Source organism: Chiloscyllium plagiosum, unplaced genomic scaffold (genome assembly GCF_037043375.1).
Source record: "Chiloscyllium plagiosum isolate Xiang-an unplaced genomic scaffold, Cpla_swu_hap1 HiC_scaffold_46, whole genome shotgun sequence".
NCBI classification, from domain to species: Eukaryota; Metazoa; Chordata; class Chondrichthyes; order Orectolobiformes; family Hemiscylliidae; genus Chiloscyllium; species Chiloscyllium plagiosum.
In genome coordinates, this window is record NW_028270184.1 from 67,568,005 (window position 1) to 67,584,879 (window position 16,875).

General features: G+C 47.9%; 1 pseudogene; it reads left to right on the forward strand.

The window, feature by feature from the left end:
- Positions 1–14,711, forward strand: part of LOC148136363 (putative G protein-coupled receptor 139) — an 83,113-nt pseudogene extending 68,402 nt beyond the window's left edge.
- Positions 14,712–16,875: the final 2,164 nt, after the last annotated feature.

Below are 16,875 nucleotides of genomic sequence, written 5' to 3' on the forward strand. Positions count from 1 at the left end.
TTGTGGAATCTTCAGTGACCATACCCACTTCTGATCTTATGGTGGGGAGGGTGAGGATGGGGGTGGTGGCGGGAAAACATGGATGAAGCAGCTGAAGACGTTTGTGAAGAGGAAGCTACCCTGAGGATCTCCCACAGAGGTGACCCAGGACTGAGATGATGAACATCTTCCTTGACTCCAAACACTGGAGAGTTTACTCTGATTCCCATTAAGTCCAGTTTTGTTAAGCTCCTTGATGTCAACAGAAGTCAACCTGATATCAGGTGCAGTCATTTTTACCTAAACCCTTGTGTCCACCTCTTTTGTTCATATCAATAAGCCATGATATAGGAGCAGCAAGTGTTTTCTTCAAACAGGTGGTATTGAATGTCAGGATTTCTGTTCTCAAGAGTGTTCGGGGAGCGAGATGAGGTAGATAGACTTTGACCTGTCAGAGAGGTGAGGGCTATGAGGAAGTGGGCATTAAAGAGGATTTCAGACCGAAAGCAGATCAGTCACAATCTTAGTGAAGGACAAGGTAGGCTTGGGGAGTGAACGACTTGCCCATGTTTCTTATGTACTCACATTCTGTTATTGGAAAGTCAGTGGGAATTATTTTAATGAATGTTTGTTATTGAATTTTGCATTCAGGATGCCCAGAGGATTTTGTGAACCATCGCTGGATGCGGTATAGGGGCTGCATTCTCAGTGAATCTGGGTCTACAACATGACCGACAAATGAAGCACAAGTTTCAGAGAGGGGTATCTCTGCAAAGAGAGATGAGGCCTCTTTTATACCCAGTCTGTGTTTTCCAATTACATTTCCCAAATCACCTCAAAGCGTGTGGGACAGTCTTGAGAGGCTGAATGGTCTCCTCTGTTTCTTTGCATCAGATTATAGGAGTACGTAGTCTCCAACTGTCCCTGTCTAGCAGGTATGAAGGGCTGAATGGAACACAGAAACATGGGACTGAAGAGCAGGAGTGGGTCATTAGATACTTTGAGCCTTCTCCACAAGGCACTAAGATTGTGGCTGATCAACCCCACTTCCCTGTATGCATCCCATTGTGCATGACTCATTTCTCTGTCAAATATTTACCTAACCCAGCTTTCAATCAATGTGAACTTAGAGACATGATAAACTTCCAGTGAAGAGAATTCCGACTTGAATGGCCCTTTCAGAATTTTTCGTCGTCCCTCTTATAGAATCAGAGAGTCATGCAGAACTGAAACAGACCCGTTCATCCAATCTGTTCGCTCCGATCAGATATCAAATCTGATCCCGTCCCATTTGTCAGCATTTGGCCAATATCCCTCCTCTTTCAAATATTTTTTAAATGTGCGATTGTAACCACCTTCACTACTTCCTCTGACAGCACTTTCTGTGCACACAACACTCTGTGTGTGAAACATTTAACTTCAGGACTCTTCTAAATAATTCGCCCATGCCCCTCCAACCTATGCTCTCCTGTTCTTGACTCCACTATCCTGGAAAGCAGAACGTGGATGTTCAGAATATCCATGCCCCTGATGGTTTTATAAACCTCTACAATGTCACCCCTGAACCTCTGACACTCCAGGTGGAAACAGCTCAAACTAATCAGTCTTTCCCTGAAGCTCAAACCTCCAGACCTGGAACATCCGTGTAAGTCATTTCTGCAGAAAACCGAGTTGGACGCAGTATTCTTAAATTGGCCTCACCAGTATCCTGTACAGATACAACCTACCACCACAACTCCTATACTCAATGCTCTGACTGATTAAGGCAAATGTGCCAAATGGGTTCTGCACCACTCTGTCTACCTGCGACTCCACTTTCAAGGAACAATGTACCTGCAGCCCTAGGTCCCTTTGTTCCACAACACTCCGGAGGACCTTACCATTAAGTGTATAATTTCTGCCCTGATTTGCCTTCTCAAATTGCAAAACCTCGTCTTTATCCAAATGAAAACTTCATCTGTCACTCCTTGCCCCTTTGTCCCATCTATTTGTGATCTCGTCGTACTCTGAGATAATCCACGACACCACATTTCTGATGTAATCTGTAAACTTACTAACTACGGCCCCAATATTCACATCTAAATCTTTACATATATGATGAAATGCAGTGAACTCAGTACTGATTCTTGCAGCACACTGCTGCTGACAAGCCTCCAGTCTGAAAAATATCCCGCTTTCTTCAAGCCAATTGTGTCTAGCTTCTTCTGTATCCCATATGACTGAAATTTACTAATCTGTCTACCAATCAGAATGAAATACTAGCGTTCACTAGAAAAAAGGAGAGGGGGCGGGGGGGACCTGATTGAAGTTTGCAAAATCATGAAGGGTATAGACAGGGTGGACAGAGACAAGCATTTTTCCCAGGGTCAAGGATTCATAACGAGAGGTCGTGCTTTCAAAGTGAGGGGTGGAATGTTTAAGGGGGATACACGCGGTAAGTACTTCACACAGAGGGAGGTCAGCGTTTGGAACACGTTGCTAGCAGAGGTGGTAGAGGCAGGCACAGTAGATTCATTAAGATGCGTCTGGACAGATGCATGAGTAGGTGGGGAGCAGAGGGGTACATATGCTTAGGAGTTGACCGACAGATTTAGACAGTACATTTGGATCGGCTCAGGCTTGGAGGGCGAAGGGCCTGTTCCTGGGCTGTAAATTTTCTTTGCTCTTTGTTCTTTAAATGAACACCTTGCTGAAGTCCATATAGACAATGTCAACCAAACTGTCTTCATCAATCTTCTTTATTACCTCTTCAAAAAACTCAATTAAATTAATGAGACATGATTTCCCATGCAGAAAGCCACGTTGTCTACCCCGATCAGCCCTTGCCTTCTCAAATGTATGTAAATGCTATCCCCCAGAATCTCCTCCAACAACTTACCCACCGCTGGCATCAGGCTCACCGGTTTATAGTTGCCCAGCTTTTTGGGTCACTGTTTTGTTTTCTAGCCCCACTCCTCCACTGCTCACAACAGATGTTAAATGCAACCAGGTCGGTGATATAAACGAACATATCGGTATCAGACTGGGTCAGGGTCAGTTTTAGGGACAAGTCAGGATAGTTTCTTTAATCTGCGAAAACAACATGTTTATGATCCAGAGCAATGTTACACAAACAATGATGGAAACATGAATGGCAAACTGTTTGGGTATTGCAAGTATATAATCAATACTTACACACACACACACACACACACACACACACACACACACACACACACACACACACACACACACACACACACACACACACACACACACACACACACACACACACACACACACACACACACACACACACACACACTCTCTGCAATTTTACCTTGAAAGAACTTGGTCCAAATATTATTGGAACTCATGACAAAGGATAAAATTGTGCGATTGTCCAAAACGTTATTCTGCTTCTGAAGACATCGTACTCACACAAGCTACTAGCAATGGGATTTCATCCTGGTAGAGTTTTGATTTGGCTGAATTCCCTTTGTTTTAGGCAGTGAGTAGATTCCAGTGAATTCTGGTTAGGGATCACCCAAAGGCTAGCATGGTGGTTAGCACTGCTGCCTCACAGCATGAGGGACTTAGGGTCGATTCCAGCCTTGGGTGACTGTCTGTGTGGAGTTTGCACATTCTCCCCTTGTCTGTGTGAGCTTCTAATGGGTGATCAAGTTTCCTGTCACAAACTGTGTATGTTCTGTGGATTGGTCACGCTAAATGGTCCGTAGTATTCAGGGGTTTCTAGGTTATGTGCAATAGTCAGGGGTAAATATAGGGAAATGGGTTGGGAAGGTTGGTATGGACTTGTTGGGTCGAAGGGCCTGTTTCAACACTGCAGGGATTCCATAAAAATAAGAATGGTAACGATGACTGTAGAGGTTTTTTAAGCTCGCACGCATTGCTGTGATGAGGGACAATGAAGGAGAAAGAGTGCAATCGGCCGTTCCTTCTCGGGCAGATGACATTTTCTCTCTCTCTGAGTTGAATGACGCAGTAATGTCATTCTCTCCCAAACTGGACCATGTGAGGTCTCCTTGTACATTATCCAAACTATGTCTCCATCACATTCCCTGTTCCATGTAGGTGCATCATTGCTGCAGTCATACACAGCCATACCCTTCGCAGAAAATGATCTCGGTCAATTTGAAGATAAAATTTATATTTCCCTGCATCATTAAAAAATAAAATGTTTAATTTATTCAGAAAACCTGTGTTAAACTGAATGCATTTTTAAAAAAAATACAGAAATTCCTGGAAAAGCTCGCCAGGGCTCTCAGTACCCAGATGCTGTAGTTGTACCAGCCTCCACCACTTCCTCTGGCAGCTCATTCCATACGCACAATGGTGAAATGGTGCCCTTCAGGCCTCCTCAAAATCTTTCCCCTCTCACTTTCCACCAATGTCCTCTAGTTTTGGACGCCCCTAACCTGGGGAAAAACCCCTGACGACTCACTCTATCCATGGCCATTTTGATTTTATAAACCTTTACTGCTGCAAAATGTGACCCCAATCAACACGAATGGCTGTACTTTCAGTCATCCTGGGCCTAAATTCTGAAATGCAATACTGACATCTCTTCCTTCTCCATAAAGTCACAATTCTGAATCCATTTTAATCAATTTGTTCAGATGTATCCTGAGACAATTCTGTGGGCTTTACACCTGGACCTTTGTGCCCGGAGGTCGGGACACGAGCATCACTCAGCAATACCCATAAAGCTGTAACAGTTTTCTCCTACGTGTTTGTTCATCAGACTGTCCTGACATGCTGTGACATACCTCTGCAATAGGCAGGACTTGAATCCAGGCCTTCGAGCCCAGAGCTAGGAACACTACCACACTAGTTCAGGAATTGGAATCAAATCCAGAGCTTTGGTTCAGAGACAGGGACACTACCCACCACACTACCATACCCAGATTTTGGGTCATATTTTAGTGCCCACTTTCAGCTTGGTGTGGATTTATTATAATCAGGTGACCATTACTGAATTACAAACAACACTTTGTATTATTAAACAAATGCAAGATATTTGTCTCAACTGTAGGATATTGAGTGTACGTGCTGTGCCATCGAAATTAACGATAAGCATCTTTAATTGCTATTATCTGTAATATGCAATATTAAGGAAAGTAATCCTGCAGACACAGTCTGCCCAATGAAGGGTCTCAAATAGATCTTTATTACTGAACACCAGAGACGAAGGAAGAGCTTAATTTCTGACCCCAAAACACCGATCACTCTTACCCAACTCTCACGTGCGACTCTCCTTTTCCTAAAACCATGAAATGACACCAGGCCGCTGATTACTGTCCAGCCTCTCCTCCCCACTGACTGGGTGTGCAATCTGTCCCTCCTCCCCCTAACCATACAAGGCAACCCAAGCTCAGGGTTTTTGTGAAAATCAAGGACGGAGTGTGTAGGCATCCTGGAGACGGCCGAGTGTTTGAAAATTGAAGGGGGACGGGGAAGTGACAGTAATATTACTCACTGGGCTGAGGGATGACTGATGGAGTTTAGTTTGGATTCATGCGAGGTACTGGGTTTGGTAAATCAAACAACAGCAGGACCTATACAATTAAAAGTAGAGCCTTTGGCAGTCCTGTAGTACAGAAACCTAGGCCGTCAGGTTTAATTCTTTAAAATTTGCATCTCATATAGATAGCGTGGTTAAGAAGGTGTTTAACACACATGTGTTCATAGGACAGATCTTTGAGTATCGGAATTGGGACGTCATCTTGGGGTTGTATAGGACATTGGTGAAACCTCTTCTGGAATACTGTGTCCAGTCTGGTCGTCCTGCCTGCTCATTCCAGAGGAACACTACCCTCTGGGTGAAAAAGGTCACTTTTAAAGGTCACCCTTAGGTCACTTTTAAATGTTTCCCCTCTCACTTTAAGCCTATGTCCTCTAGTTCTGGACTCCCCGTACCCTTAGAAAACACCTTGACTATTCACTTTGATATTACTGACGTTGATATTATTAAGCTGGAGATGATTGAGAAGAGATTAACCTGGTTGTTGCTGGGAAAGGAGGGAGTGAGCTCTGAGGAGAGGCTGGATAGGCTGGGATTTTTTTCACTGAAGAATATGAGATTAAGCAGTAACTTTACAGAGATTTATAAAATAATGAGGGGTACAGAGAAGCTGAAGGGCTGATGTCTTTTCTCTAGGATTGAGAATTCAAAACTGAGGGATTTTTAATGTGCGAGGAAAAAAGATTTATGAAAGTCGTGAGAGGTAATTATGTTAGACAGAAGCTGGCTTGTGTGTGGAATGAACTTCCAGAGGAATTGGTGAAAGCAGGGACAATGTTTAAAGGATATTTAGATCAGTCCATGGATAAGATATCAGTTTGGATGGTGCTGTGAGCAGCTGCCCTCTCCCTCCCCATTCCTGTTGGTATTCACCCTCTGCCAATGCCTGTGCAGTGGCGTGTGGAGGCCAGCAGAGGGTGACATTGCATCACTTGAAGCACCACAGAGACAGCCAGACCTGCCCCACACAGAGACGTACAGATACACACACGGGGATGGTGAGGACACGGCGTGAAGCTCATCTGGTAATTTAAATGAAACATAAATAAATGCTCAATTCGCCTCGTAAACTGTTAAAATATGAGGGACATGTCTGCCAAATTCCACTATTTAAATAAAAACATCAATTTATTTTTTCATTCTGAAAGTGAACATTTGACATTAACTATGCACAACTCTGGGACCCTCTTTCTCTGAACTGCTGATTACCCGACTCCAGCTCTATAACAATATACTGTGTCTGGGTCTGCTATCATCTCATACCAGAGGTGCTTGTAAGCTCTCAGTTCAAAATAGCATTCCCTCTCTCTTGAAGGTATAGTACACACTTTCAACTTCATCACATTATACCCTGATGAATATTGATAAGTGGGACCTATCCGGATTTCTTTTGCTCTGTGGTTTGTCAATATTTCATTTGCTCCGTCTGGTGTGTGTCAGGACTTTTGTTGCTCTATTGACAGCATGTCATTATTCGACTTTGTCCATAGGAATATATCCATATTTCACTTGCTCACACTCGTGCATGTGGGGCAGGATTTCAGTTATTTCATGGGGTCTGTGACGCTATAACAATCTCAATGTTTGTAGATGGCACCCAACCTGGAAGAACTCTGAAGTCGATGGAGGACAGTGTGGAACTCTAAAAGGACAATCACACGTTGGTGTAATGTTCAGGTTTATGGCAGATGGGGATCAATGCAGAGCAGTGTGAGGTGATGGACTGTGGTAGGAAAGACAAGGAAAGACAGTTTAAAACAGGCTGTGCCATTATAAAGGGGATGCAGGAACAGAGGGCGCTGCATGTATATGAGCACAGATTGATGAAGATGTCAGGACAAGTGGGGAGGGCAATAACTATCACTGATTAGTTTCAGTATCTGAGCTGTTTACAGGGGGAGGTGTAGGAGGGAGTCTCGGTGCTCCCTTCCTGGGAGGTGGGGGTGACGTTGTGAGTCCACCCTCCTGCCCACCGAGACCGTGGAAATTCCATTTGTACCAGCTCAACACAAAAGGAAGATGGCATCAGGGCCATGGCTTGTAAGTTGTGCCGGGGGAAACGGAGCTGCCAGTGGGTTTAAAGTGAGAATTACCCTTCACTGAACATTGCTCCTTACTCGGTCGGTGGGACGTGGGTGTTTCAGAATCTCCACATGAGGTGTCCCTGTCCTCTCCGACTCGTACCAGGGTCCTCCCCACATGGTGGGATATCGGGCACTCCATCACCCGGCTTGGCCCTTTCTTTCCTATTCCAGGCTGTTTCTCCAGGAATGGGAGAAGGGGAGGGAGGGAGGGTGGGAATGGGTGGTCCTGCTGTTAGGTTAGTGTAGGTGGGGAGGAGGTCATGGTGAGGTGACTGGAGGGAGTCAGTCCACAGTGTTGAATCCATGCAGTGCTATTAGTGTGGGGGTGACGTGGAGCGACGGGGGGAGAGAGAGGGAGAGAGAGATAGAGACAGAGAGACAGAGACAGAGAGAGAAGGTGCAGCATGCGGCAGTGACAGTGGTGGACCATGAGCCTTGCTCGGGGTCGGTGCTATAACAGATATACAGTGAGTGTGAGGAAGCAAAGACAATATGGTGACCCTTATCCTGACAGAGCGGGGAAAGTTATTGATGCTTGTCCTGTATTGCTGGACATTTCTTCAGACTGCAGATACTGCACTGAGCTGTGTGGTGAGTTTAGACTATGCTCAGTGGGTCTGGTGGTGTCGCCCCCTCTGGGAAGAGAATTCTCCCCCTCTGTACTAGCTCGGGGTAAACTATGCAGGGCAGCTCCAAGCTGAGAAAGCTCAATCTTGTGCCCATTGGGCTTTTAAAGATGACATCAGTGTCAAGGATCACGGAATATCCAGGGGCATCTGGGTGATGGTGTGTATCTCTAGCCATGAAGGACTACATTTACAAAGCTGTAGAAAAATACTTATCCAAAACTCTCCATCATCTGACCTCACACCTTTTTCGCATCTTTCCTGGGAAGACAGACTCATGTTACAGGATGCTATCAAAGTGTCGACCTATCAGCATTCGGCAACCTGGGAACACATTCTTCCATGAAACTGTCTCTCAGTCTCGCCCTCTCTGTCTATTTCCCAAACCCCTCCCATGTGGTGATATTTAAACTCATTCCCGCGCCATCTCTCTCTGACAGTGATGTTCACTCCCACAGCACCCCCTTCTCATGGCACAATGGAGATATGGAGCTGTAAATGGATGGGAGCTGTACATCCCGTCACTTCCAGCATGGGCTGCAAGTTTCCCCACGCTGGGAAGTGATCTAACACAGTGTAACTGAGCATTGCACTGGGATGGTGTACACAGCTCTACATGCATGAAGGGTAACTGCTCCTGGTTTACAGATCAATGCCCTTGGGTGGGGTACACAGTCCTACATGCTGGGAGGGTAACTGCTCCTGTGTTACAGATCAATGCTCTGGGGTGGGGTACACAGCCCTACATGCTGGGAAGGTAACTGCTCCTCGTTTACAGATCAATGCACTGGGGTGGGGTACACAGTCCTACATGCTGGGAGGGTAACTGCTTCTGGTTTAGAGATCAATGCACTGGGGTGGTGTACACAGTCCTGCATGCTGGAATGGTAACTGCTCCTGGTTTACAGACTAATGCTCTGGGGTGGGGTACACAGTCCTACAGTCTGAGAGTGAACCTGTTCCTGGTTGACAGAACAATGCACAGGGATGGTGTACACAGCTCTACATGCAGGAAGGGTAATTGCTCCTGGTTTACAGATCAATGCACTGGGGTGGTGTACACAGTTCTACATGCTGGGAGGGTAACTGCTCCTGGTTTACAGATGAATGCAGTGGGGTAGGGTACACAGTCCTGCATGCAGGAAGGGTAAGTGCTCCTGTTTTACAGATCAATGGACTGGGGTGGTGTACACAGTCCTACATGCTGGGAGGGTAACTGCTCCTGGCTTACAGATCAATGCACTGGGGTGGTGTACACAGTCGTACATGCTGGAGGGGGGTATCTGCTCCATGTTTACAAATCAATGCACTGGGGTAGGGCACACAGTCCTGCATGCAGGAAGGGTAAGTGCTCCTGGTTTACAGATCAATGCACTGGGGTAGTGTACACAGTCCTACATGCTGGGAGGGTAACTGCTCCTAGTTTACAGATCAATGCACTGCGGTGGTGTACACAGTCCTACATGCTGGGAGGGTAACTGCTCCTGGTTTACAGATCAATGCACTGGGGTGGTGTACACAGTTCTACATGCTGGGAGTGCAACTGCTCCTGGTTTACAGATGAATGCAGTGGGGTAGGGTACACAGTCCTGCATGCAGGAAGGGTAAGTGCTCCTGTTTTACAGATCAATGGACTGGGTTGGTGTACACAGTCCTCCATGCTGGGAGGGTAACTGCTCCATGTTTACAGATCAATGGACTGGGGTGGTGTACACAGTCCTACATGCTGGGAGGGTAACTGCTCCATGTTTACAGATCAATGGACTGGGGTGGTGTACACAGTCCTACATGCTGGGAGGGTAACTGCTCCTGGCTTACAGATCAATGCACTGGGGTGGTGTACACAGTCCTACATGCTGGAGGGGGGTATCTGCTCCATGTTTACAAATCAATGCACTGGGGTAGGGCACACAGTCCTGCATGCAGGAAGGGTAAGTGCTCCTGGTTTACAGATCAATGCACTGGGGTAGTGTACACAGTCCTACATGCTGGGAGGGTAACTGCTCCTAGTTTACAAATAAATGCACTGGGGTAGGGTACACAGTCCTGCATGCAGGAAGGGTAAGTGCTCCTGGTTTACAGATCAATACACTGGCGTAGTGTACACAGTCCTACATGCTGGGAGGATAACTGCTCCTAGTTTACAGATCAATGCACTGTGGTGGTGTACACAGTCCTACATGCTGGGAGGGTAACTGCTCCTGGTTTACAGATCAATGCACTGGGGTGGTGTACACAATCCTACATGCTGGGAGTGTAACGTCTCCTGGGTTACAGATCAATGCACTGGGGTGGTGTACACAGTCCTACATGCTGGAGGGGTGTATCTGCTCCATGTTTACAAATCAATGCACTGGGGTAGGGTACACAGTCCTGCATGCAGGAAGGGTAACTGCTCCTGGTTTACAGATCAATGGACTGGGGTGTTGTACACAGTCCTACATGCTGGAGGGGGGTATCTGCTCCATGTTTACAAATCAATGCACTGGGGTACGGTACACAGTCCTGCATGGAGGAAGGGTAACTGCTCCTGGATTAGAGATCAATGCACACGGATGGTGTACACATTCCTACATGCTGGGAGGGTAACTGCTCCTAGTTTACAGATCAATGCACTGGGGTGGTGTACACAGTCCTACATGCTGGGAGGTTAACTTCTCCTGGGTTACAGATCAATGCACTGGGGTGGTGTACACAGTCCAACATTCTGGGAGTGTAACTGCTCCTGGTTTACAGATCAATGCACTAGGGTAGGGTACACTGTCCTACTTGCTGCGAGGGTAACTGCTCCCTGTTTCGTGATAAGTGTACTGGGATCGCGTGCAACGTCCTACATGCTGGGAGGCTAACCGCTCCTGGATAATAGATCCATGCACTGGGGTGGTGTACACAGTCCTACATGCTGGGAGGGTAACTGCTCCTGGTTTACAGATCAATGCACTGGGGTGGGGTATACAGTCCTACATGCTGGGAGTGTAAATGCCCCTTGGTTACAGATCAATGTACTTGGGTGGTGTGCACAGCTCTACATGCTGGGAGGTTAACTGCTCCTAGTTCACAGATCAATGCACTGGGGTGGTGTAAACAGTCCTACATGCTGGGAGTGTAACGTCTCCTGGGTTACAGATCAATGCACTGGGGTGGTGTACACAGTCGTACATGCTGGAGGGGGGTATCTGCTCCATGTTTACAAATCAATGCACTGGGGTAGGGTACACAGTCCTGCATGCAGGAAGGGTAACTGCTCCTGGTTTACAGATCAATGGACTGGGGTGGTGTACACAGTCCTACATGCTGGAGGGGGGTATCTGCTCCATGTTTACAAATCAATGCACTGGGGTACGGTAAACGGTCCTACATGCTGGGAGGATAACTGCTCCTGGTTTACAGATCAATGCACTGGGGTGGTGTACACAGTCCTACATGCTGGGAGGTTAACTGCTCCTGGTTTACAGATCAATGCACTGGGGTGGTGTACACAGTCCTACATGCTGGGAGGGTAACTGCTCCTGGTTTACAGATCAATACACTGGGGTGGGGTATACAGTCCTACATGCTGGGAGTGTAAATGCCCCTTGGTTACAGATCAATGTACTTGGGTGGTGTTCAAAGCTCTACATGCTGGGAGGTTAACTGCTCCTAGTTCACAGATCAATGCACTGGGGTGGTGTAAACAGTCCTACATGCTGGGAGGTTAACTGCTCCTGGTTGACAGATCAATGCACTGGGGTGGGGAAAACAGTCCTACATGCTGGGAGGGTAACTGCTCCTGGGTTACAGAACAATGCATTGGGTTGGTGTAAACAGTCCTACATGCTGGGAGGGTAACTGCTCATGGTTTGCAGATCAATGTACTGGGGTGGTGTACACAGTCCTACTCACTTGGAGGGTGACTGCTCCAGGTTTGCAAATTAATTCACGGGTGATCACTGCATAGGTCGCTGTGCTGGTCATTCATTCTGTTTGAGGTTTATAGATACTGCAATGATGTGGTCTGTGCATCTCCCCATGCTGGATGGATATTTGTTTAAGGTTCACACATTAGTGCCCTGCTGTGGTCGGCACAGCTCCCGGTGATGGACAGATATCTCGTCCGGCTTTATAGATTAATGCACAGATGTGGTCTGCACTTCTCCCGGTGTTGGTCAGATATCTAGTCCGGGTTTATAGGTCAATGCATTGCTGTGGTCTGCACAGCTCTCGGTGCTGGACAGATATATGGTCTGTGTTTATAGATCAATGCACTGCTGTGGTCTGCGCAGTGTTCCACTCTGGATAGATCGCTGGATTGTATTGACCAGTGCAATGGATGAATCTGGACAGATTGCTGGGTTGTACTGATCAGCACACTAGCCTGGTCTGCAGTGTTCCACGGTGAACAGGTATCTCCACTGGGTTGATGGTGTCTGGGCTGATTCTGTGAGGTGCATTGAGAGTGTGGTATATCTAACCATTTCAGCTGATCTGGCAATGCCTTTAGTTCCCATTCCTGTGATTGGACCCTCCGTCACTCACCCCATTAATGTTACAGTGTGCCCAGGCACAGTACGTCATGTTGGTGGGATGGGAAGGGCGGAAAGGTGATGGACAGGTAAGGGGGTTCCCCGGAACGTTCTGTCCCCGACATTCGAAAACTGACATTCCCCGGAAAGTTCCGTCCCGACATTCTATAACTGCCATTCCCCGGAAAGGTCCGTCCCCGACATTCTATAACTGACATTCCCCGGAAAGTTCCGTCCCCGACATTCTGTAACTGACATTCCCCGAAATGTTCTGTCCCTGACATTCTATAACTGACATTCCCCGGAACGTTCTGTCCCCGACATTCTATAACAGCCGTTCCCCGGAATGTTCTGTCCCCAACATTCTATAACTGACATTCCCCGGAACGTTCTGTCCCCGACATTCTATAACTGCCATTCCCCGGAATGTTCTGTCCCCGACATTCTATAACTGACATTCCCCGGAACGTTCTTTCCCCGGCATTCTATAACTGACATTCCCCGGAACGTTCCATCCCTGACATTGTTTGTGAACGGCCGGACGTCAGTGAACTGAACAAAAGTTAAGATCCCGAGGGAAAATATCCCGTTCTAGAGAGAAGGAGACACTGTTCCGAAGGACCCTCAGGCAGTTAAAAGGGTGAATACGTTTTCCCTGCGTTTACATTTCTCCACGACACAGGATCGACGACAATTTAGAACAAAATACAGGAATAACCAAATTCCGTTTGTCTTCAGGAAACTGGGAGAGAATCCTTCAGGACAGCAACGTTTCCACCCTCCATATTAGGAACTGGGAAGGAGTGACCTGTGTCTGCTCGCGAGTGATCGAGTGTGTGGGAATGTTCTAGAAACCATCTGTCCTTATGGACGTGTCTCTGTGTGTTTGGAGAGGGAGGGTTTCTTGTCTTTCATGTCACATTTTCATCAATAATTCCGACCTTCCCATTTGTGCTTCCAGCTCCAATTATTTTAATAAATCCCTGAATACAGGGACACTTTTGAAAATCTCACTGGGTCCCCGATCGAACGGGTCCCTTTGCCTCCAGGCTGATGGATAATAGGTTTGTTTTCCTTACTCACAGTTAACGTAGTGACCATCTACGTCCTGCTTTATAAAGATTGTGGATTGTCTCCATGTGTCAGACGTTACCTGGGGGCCATGGCAGCGGCGGATCTCCTGGTCATTATCCTCGACCTGATACTGAGACGCATTCCCATTGTTTATTGGGAACGGTTTTATTTCCTGATGGACTCGGTCCCCGTGTGTAATATCCACGCCGTCCTGCTTTATGCAGCCACTGACTGTTCTGTCTGGTTCACCGTCACTTTCACCTTTGATCGGTTTGTGGCCATTTGTTGCCAGAGGCTGAAAAGTAAATATTGCAGTGAGAAAACGGCGGCTGTGGTTCTGGGAGCAGTGACTGTGCTGAGCTGTTTAAAGAACATTTTCTGGTATTTTATGCTCACGGCTCGGTATTCGCTGAGGAACGGCCCCTGGTTTTGTAAAGGAACAGCCGTTGTTGCAGTCTCCATTGTCTGGGTCACAATCGAGTTCCTCCACCACATTCTAACCCCGTGTGTCCCATTTCTCCTGATTCTGCTGCTCAATGTTCTCACCGTCAGACACATTTTAGTGACCAGCAGAGCCCGCAGGAGACTCCGCGCTCACACCAATGGGGAGACTCAGTCTGACACTGAAATGAGAAACCGAAAAAAATCCATCATTTTACTGTTTGTGATCTCGGCCAATTTCATCCTGTTATGGTCAACGTTAATGCTGTATTCTGTATGGGGCAGGATGTATTGGATTGGGTATGGGTCTGTGTTTCTCCATCCCTTTGTGCAGGAATTGGGCTTCATGCTGCAGCTCCTCAGTTGCTGCACAAACACTGCGATTTATGCCGTGACCCAGGCTAAGTTCAGGCAGCAGCTGAAGAATGTGCTGAAATATCCCTTCACCCAAATCCATCCATCCATCAAATTCCCTCATTAATCAATCCACCCGGGATTTTCTCATTTCAGTTCAGTGTTTCATCGATGGAGCAGCCTGTCTCTATGGTAACAGACTGAGGGTAGCGCTGGTTTGTCCAACCTTATCCCACAGGGGTGTTCCAGGGAAACATTTCAATGTTTTTCACAACTTACGGGCCTGTGAGAAAAGGCACCATCCCACTGACTGTTGCCATCACTTCCATTTGTAAACAATAAAAATGTTCATTAAAGTGTGACGAGCAGCAGAGTGACCGATGTTGTTGTGTGTCTGTGTGTTGGAGAAGCTGAGCTGGAGAGAGGCCGCCTCAGTCCCGGTCCTCAGGGAATGGGAGGGCACCGCGCCCTGAGCTCAGGAGCTGGGTTTAACTCCCTCTGTCCTTACTTTTCCTGCTGGGTCTCCCAATCTAACTTGGCTCTCAGCAGAATTCACCTTGCTCCCTTCGTCCCTCTCACTCTATTTATCCCTCCCACTCTCACACTGCGCCGCTATTTCTCTCTCCTTTTCCCATTTATACACTCAATTCCACTGCCCTTGCCTTACCCAATCTCATTCACTCTCCCTCCATCTTGCCATCATAACCTCCCAATGTTACTGTCTTCATCGAATCCTTAGGTGCTGGGGGAACAGAAGAGTGTTGTCGCTCTTCAGTCCGAAGTTAGGGAACAGAGATGGGGACGACATATCAGGCCATTGCCAGGGCAACTGTACGGAGCTTGGGCCAAACGCCATTGCTCAGGGATATCGTGGGTGTGAGAACACGAGCCGTTACTAGCGGGTAACAGGTGGAGTGGCACCGTAGGCTGTGGCTGAGACTGGTACAACAGGATATCACAAACAGAACACATTGTGTGGGACATACTGTCGGTTACTCAGGGAATAGAATGGGGATGGGATAAAGGCCATTTAGAGGGGATCAACTGGGTCAGTAGTCACAGGCAGGAGCTCAGTTTAATGTGTGTGAGGTGTGTGATAGTGGGAGACTGCGTGGGCGTGTGAGCGTGATGCTGGGGGAGTATGCGAGGGAGTGAGCGTGATAGTGGGGGAATGTGTGGGGGAGTGAGTGTGATGCTGGGCGACTGTGCAGGAGAGTGAACGCGACGGTAGGGGAGTGTGTGGGAGAATGCGGGATTATGTGGAGGTGAGCGTGAAGGTGAGGGTGGTGTGGTGCAGTGTGTGGGGGTGAGCGTGATGGTGGGGATTGTGTGGGAGAGTGAGCGGGATGATGGGGGAGTGTGCGAGGGAGTGATTGTGATGTTGGGGGATTGTGTGGGAGAGTGAGCGTGATGCTGGGGGAGTGTGCGAGGGAGTGAGCGTGATAGTGGGGGATTCAGTGGGATAGTGAGCGTGATAGTGGGGGAATGTGTGTGGGAGTGAGTGTGATGCTGGGCGACTGTGCAGGAGAGTGAACGCGACGGTAGGGGAGTGTGTGGGAGAATGCGGGATTATGTGGAGGTGAGCGTGAAGGTGAGGGTGGTGTGGTGCAGTGTGTGGGGGTGAGCGTGATGGTGTGGATTGTGTGGGAGAGTGAGCGGGATGATGGGGGAGTGTGCGAGGGAGTGATTGTGATGTTGGGGGATTGTGTGGGAGAGTGAGCGTGATGCTGGGGGAGTGTGCGAGGGAGTGAGCGTGATAGTGGGGGATTCAGTGGGATAGTGAGCGTGATAGTGGGGGAATGTGTGTGGGAGTGAGTGTGATGCTGGGCGACTGTGCAGGAGAGTGAACGCGACGGTAGGGGAGTGTGTGGGAGAATGCGGGATTATGTGGAGGTGAGCGTGAAGGTGAGGGTGGTGTGGTGCAGTGTGTGGGGGTGAGCGTGATGGTGTGGATTGTGTGGGAGAGTGAGCGGGATGATGGGGGAGTGTGCGAGGGAGTGATTGTGATGTTGGGGGATTGTGTGGGAGAGTGAGCGTGATGCTGGGGGAGTGTGCGAGGGAGTGAGCGTGATAGTGGGGGATTGTGTGGGATAGTGAGCGGGATGCTGGGGGAATGTGTGAGGGAATGAGCGTGGTAGTGGGAGGAATGCAAGGGGTCTGAGAATGAGGATGGTGCTGTGTGTGCGGGAGTGAATGTTACAGTGGGGAACAGTGTATTTCAGTTAGTCTGATGGTGAGGCTTTGTGCAGGGTGAGTGAGCATGACAGTGGGGCATTGTGTGGTGGAGTGAG